Raw genomic sequence first — 6143 nt, 5'->3', positions numbered from 1 at the left:
GCTCTAGATAGGCTTGATGCAAATTAATGCGTGCTAAACATTATTTTATTTTCATTCATGTAATGTTTCATTTAAATGTCTTACATCTAATTACAGACAGTACTGTATGTTGCAATTAAATCAGAAAAATAAAAAAAATTCCCCATGAATGATTGTAGAGGATGTCATCATTGATCACACCTTTGATCACACATTGGATAGATATCATGGAAATGATAGATTGTCAATGTTGTTGGGTAATGTAAGTGTATTGCCTAATGTAAACTGTCATCTACAGTACTGTAGCATATTAATTTCAGCACTTCTAAGGGTTATTTGAAACAATTATCTTGCAGTGATTGCTATTGGATTAACTGGTAGTTAATGATATATTTTCAATTGAGTAGTTTTAAGTTGTTTTGGTGATTAAACCAATGCTCTCATTACATTTATATTTTGAATCAATGGTTGTGTGGTGAGAGATGTTTCCAATCCAAATGAATGCACAATGACAGGTTTTGAATGAAAGACTGGCTGGTTACAAGCGTGACCAGCTAGGAGTTTTATACTAAGAGTTGTGAAAATGTACCACCTGCTTGTGAAAATAGTACCAAAGTGATTAAAACAAAATCGTAATAGGATTGTTTGGGCGGGGATGAATTGTTAATTGATTTTCAATAAGGAACACTACGGTGGCCGGGAAGTGCAAAGCAACATTACAAAGAATGAAACACTTTTACAAAGCTTGAGACAAATTTACATTTTGGAAAACAAATTTACATTTTGGAAAACAAATTTACATTTTGGAAAACAAATTTACATTTTATAAAACAAATTTACATTTTATAAAACAAATTTACATTTTAGAAAACAAATTAACAAGACGCAAAACACTTTTACCAGTCCAGAAACAAATTTACAAACGACAGATTCGTCACGGAAAGGGAATGTACCATATACCGGAAGTGACGAGCGTGGTCTTTTCGTGTTTTTGTTGTGGAGTTTATGGCGTCAAATAAGTTTATGGTGACCGCCCGAACATGGACTGCGGCCGAGGGATGTTTTGCCCGTTTTTTGCAAACACATGAACAGCTTAACGCGGTTTTGCTTTACGTGTGGTCGGTGTTTGGAGTTTTTAAAGGACGCGGACAAGACGGAAACATTGGAAACACAGGGGACGTCTCGACAGCCGGACAGTGCTATGCAAAGTAAGTTTAGCAAAACCAAAACGCAAGCTATCTAAGGACAGTAACGCTAATGATTTTTTGAGCTGCTTCTAACTTTCTGTTTCGGAACTCTGTCCATTTCTGCAGAACAACCATGCCCATCATACAAACAGTTCATGGAGTACAGAAGCTCGAAATCAAAAGAACGACAGTCTTTTAACTATGGGCCAAAAGGAAGATATAGGCCTAAAAAAGAAAACACGTCCAGGTAAGGTGTACTGACCGTCCTATACAATTTTGCAATGCTCTATATGTATTTGTGTATATTTATTTTACCTATGTATACATTAATTATATCTTTGTTATTTTACTAGATAAACGTAGGATTGATGGTGCCAAGTGGAACTGATTTAAAACCTCTAAGAGGGAAAACACTACAGTTATTTACAGACCCAGAGGTAGCAGCACCTGATCTACTGAAACAAGCTGTCCAGAAAATGACAACATTTAACAAGGACATGCACGAAGGACCTTATGTCCTTTTGTATCCAGATTGCTCAGAGGTGGTTCATGTGCCTGGGTCAGAAAGGCCATTCAAATTGGCAGAATATAAAAAGGAAATAGGAAAGGCATATTCCAGGATCACTTTTTTCATTTGCCTAGAAAAACACTATAAAAGAGGTTAGTGGATCTCATGATTCAATATTTTTACATATTTAGATACTCTGCTGGAGGATAATGGTTGTTTGAATTATTTTTTTCAGTGGATGATACCTCAGACTCTGATTCTGAAATTGTCATCACAACAAGGAGCACAGCTGAACTCAATCGTGCTGACACTTTGGTACATCAGTTATTTCTCTTTTTTAAAATGTTTATGTATGTTTGTATTTATTCATTTTCATATAATTTATTAATTAGATGTACATTGGATTTTAACCATAAAATCAATGCCCTGGTCAATATTTTAGTGGAAAAAGGCTTGTTTTGATTATTTTGCAGTAACTATTATACAGTAACACAGACAACCATTCAGCATTGATATATACTGTATGTGGTAATGGAAAAATAATGGAACCTGTTGAAAGTTGTTGATCATTTTATCCGTTTCCTCTCAGGTTTTTGAACCACAAAATCGAAGTACTCCCAAACACAAGCTGGACGATGAAAGGTATGTGTTGCACACTTGGACACAAAGGAATTTTCACACGTGCAATAATAATTCATATTTTGTTGGGCTACAGTGCTTTCACTACCAGGTAAAGTGCAATTTCACCTTTTTTTTTATTTAACCCACAAAACTGATAAAACTACTAGCAGATATTTCACTACTTATTCACATACACATTATACATACATTTATATTGCTGCACATAAGCTCAACGTTGCTACATGCTATCAGCTGTTTCTGTAACTGACTGCGGTGCCCCCTCGCTCCCTACCTAAAGGACCCACAGCTGCCTGTGTGAGCAGAGCTTTACAGAATAAACCCACTGAAATACAGTTGCTCTTGCAGTTGAATAAACAAAAATTAACCAAACCGTTAAAAAAAACACGTGAGAATGAAGTGGTGGGTATCCACTGTCCATTCATATGTCCCACATCACTGTCGATCCTGCATAGGTACTATAGGCCTTTACTGAAGTGGCACGGTCATCCAGAACCAACTTAAAGAACTCCAACACGTTTCGGCATCTAGCCTTTGTCAGGGAGTCAAATAGATGTAATGAGAGACACTGGGTTTTTTCTAGTGGTAATCCACCAATAGGAAACATGGGACACATCCATATACATAATGTTTACATGATTTGACTATTGTAGGCCTGAAGGACACCTACTGGTTTTAAGATGTCTACAACACCTACTCTAGCCCAGAACACCTTGGACACTAGAAAATACCCATTGTCTCTCATTTCATCTGTTTGACTCGCTGACGAAGGCTAGATGCAAAAACGCATTAAAGTTATTTTAAATTGGTTCTGTATGGCTTGGCCACTTGCAATACAAGCATTTTAATAGTTAAAAAATAGTAGTTTGAGCTTTCTTTTATTTTATACCTTTATACCATTTTATACCTAGTTTATACCTTTTCCATTAAAAAATAAACTCAAACTAACTCAGATTTGAGTCCAGGAAGCGCTCCTATCCACATGTTCTCAAAATAATCTTTTTTTTTTAATACATCTTTCTGTTCCCTCTACTACTACATGCTACTCAAAGCTACATTATAGCCTTTATCATGGAGCTAATCATTTTAATATGTTTTATCATGTTTCAGAGATGCACCAGGACAATCAACAATTCAACCTGGACAGGTAATAAGGCAGAGTGTGGCAGCATGACATTTCTTGCTTTCAGTGTTGTTGTTTCAGACATTTTAATCTTTTTTTCAGATAGTAATATCTGATGCTGAGGATCTGGATCCACCGGAAGCAAATCCAGAAAAAATGTCTTGCTACAGGTAAGTAAAAAAAAAAGAAAACATAATGACTGACATAATTTAAATGTATTGAACTGATTACATGGGGAAGACATTTTTGTTTGTAAGATGTTTTAACATGGAAATGGCAATTTCCCAACAGTAAATACACAGACCTGTATTCACCAAATGTTGAGCAGGAGGACGAAGAGCCGGTTGCTGTCAATGTGAAGAATTTCCAACACACAGCAATGTAATATGCTTTTGACTATAGCACTCCAGTTTTTTCACTGTACAATAGTTCTTGTATATCTGGAATATCCACAAATGAATTAACTTTTTGTCATTACAGGGAGGAGATGGACATTGCATTACCTGACATCGTAGCAAACCTGTCTCTTCCTATTGATCATAAAAAAGTCAGCCGGTTTAACATCTCAAGGGATAATGTTTGGGATGGGGCAGTCAGAGGTTTCAAGCGTACAACATATTCTGAAACCTGTGACATGCTGGTGAAATTTACTGATGATACTGGTGTTCTGGAAGAGGGAATTGACACTGGTGGTCCAAGACGAGAGTTTTTAACTCTACTGATGAAACACCTAAAAGACCGGCCCATTTTTGATGGACCAGAAGGACATCGGTTCTTGGTCTACAATGCAAAGGGTATGCATATTGGTTGGATGTGTACTATAGGCTACTAATGGTTGGTTAATGCTCATTGACCATATATATCACATGACATATGCTTGCATATTACAGTATATACAGTAATGCATTGTTTTAATTTTGCAATATGAATTCATTCACAGCTGTTAGGGAGGATGAATACTACTTGGCAGGAAAGATGATTGCTGTGTCAGTTGTGCATGGAGGTCCAGGACCCCATTTCCTGTCAGAAGATCTTGTACATTATCTTGCAGGCCAGCCTTCATTCAAAGCAACAAATAATTTAATAACTGATGAAGAAATAGGGAAAGCTTTGCAAGAGGTGAGAATAGCATAAGGGTATGGTAGGGCAGAGTTTTTCATACTTACTGCAGTGTTTTTGAGACAATGTTTACTTCCTATATCACGTGCGGAATATATTTAATTAATTTATTAGTTTTTGATAGTGTAAGATTACACCTTGCTATGTACGTTATTAAAAAAATAGGCAAGGAGATACAGTGCATACAGTTATTGACTGGGGTGTTTTTGCCCATTTTCATGTCTTTCAGATTGAGAATGCTGCTTCATTGGATGCTCTGCAAGAATATATGATGAGACACAGCACAATGTTACAGACAGCAGGTTGTCTGAGACATGTGGCTACTGTGGAAGAAAATAAAGAAATCGTGTCAGACTACCTCCAATGGTATATCATTGACCGCAACTCATCTGTAATTGACAGGTAAGATGATATTTGTAGTGATGAGATTTTTATTTATTTATGTATGAATTTTTTGTTTGAAATGCCTCATGGTCCCCATCTTTGGTTTATGCAAGTATGTATATCTGTTATCAATTTGTCCTTAATCAGAATTTGTACCTTAGTGTATTTCAACGGATATGTGATGTCACTTCATTCTGTGTCAAACTACAGTGCCTTCATTAAGTCTGCACACCTTTATAGATTCAATTTAAAATATATTTAAATCCTTTTCCTCATCAATCTACACACAATACATCATAATGACAAAGCAAAAACAGAAATTAGATCTTAGGTTTCTCCTCCTGACTAACTCTTCCATAGAGGAAAATCAGTCCAGTTACCCCTTAAAGTGATCCATCCACCTCTGCTGCACATCTGGCAGCAGAGTGATGGTTTGAGGCTCACTTTACCCATCAAACCCTTGATGACTTGCTGCTGTTTATCCAACCACCTGCTCCATACTGTAGCAGTGTCATTTACATATGGATCTATTTCTGCCCTCAGTTCTCATAGAGATCCTGACATGCAGAGAGGTTTTAGTATCTCTTGTAAATGTCCCTGAAAATCAGATATAAAGAGTGTGGTGATGTTGTGTGTAAAGCCTGTAGCTTCATACACGAGGAATCCAGGCTGGAATTACTTCCAAAGGTGCTTCAACAGTGTACTGAGAAAATGGTTAATTAACTTGTGCGAATGTGATATTCCAGTTTTTAATTTTTATTAAATTTGCTACAATTTCTAAAAACGTGTTTTTGCTTTGTCATTATGATGTATTGTGTGTAGGCTGATGAGGAAAAATATTAATATTACTATTTTAAATTGAATCTATAACGAAACAAAGTTGTGAAAAAGTGCAATGGGTGTGTAGACTTTCTGAAGGCATCGTGTGAGTGCTCAAGCCACCCATCCGTCTGTGTCATTCTAGTCTTTTGTTTCTGTGTGTTATACTTACAGTTTGTAACAATTAACGTTTAATGTGCAATGCAAAAATAGGGTTTTTTTAATCAATTTTCAACAATGTTAAGGTGGATAGTAATTGTAGAGAAGAGAATATTTAATAGTTTTCTTTAGATAATTTTAACTCTCTCCAATCCCACTGACCTCACTGTTGGGTACATGCTGTCTGGACATTAAAACAGACCCAGTTGCTAGGTCAACCAAGCAT

At 36.3% G+C, this 6143-nt stretch overlaps 1 long non-coding RNA gene across 1 annotated transcript; it reads left to right on the top strand.

The window, feature by feature from the left end:
- The first annotated feature begins 1038 nt into the window (after window positions 1-1038).
- LOC311120356 lies at window positions 1039-3450 on the top strand. Its single transcript, XR_014612150.1, has 6 exons — window positions 1039-1187; window positions 1293-1413; window positions 1520-1603; window positions 1910-1989; window positions 2264-2316; window positions 3424-3450. It is a non-coding gene; the product is annotated as an uncharacterized lncRNA (long non-coding RNA).
- The last annotated feature ends 2693 nt before the right edge of the window (window positions 3451-6143 follow it).

The sequence above is a fragment of the Coregonus lavaretus genome (assembly GCF_964263955.1).
Source record: "Coregonus lavaretus genome assembly, contig: HAP1_SCAFFOLD_5684, whole genome shotgun sequence".
Lineage (NCBI taxonomy): Eukaryota > Metazoa > Chordata > Actinopteri > Salmoniformes > Salmonidae > Coregonus > Coregonus lavaretus.
Note: the sequence above shows the minus strand (reverse complement) of the source record. Positions and strands in the feature narration are given on the sequence as shown.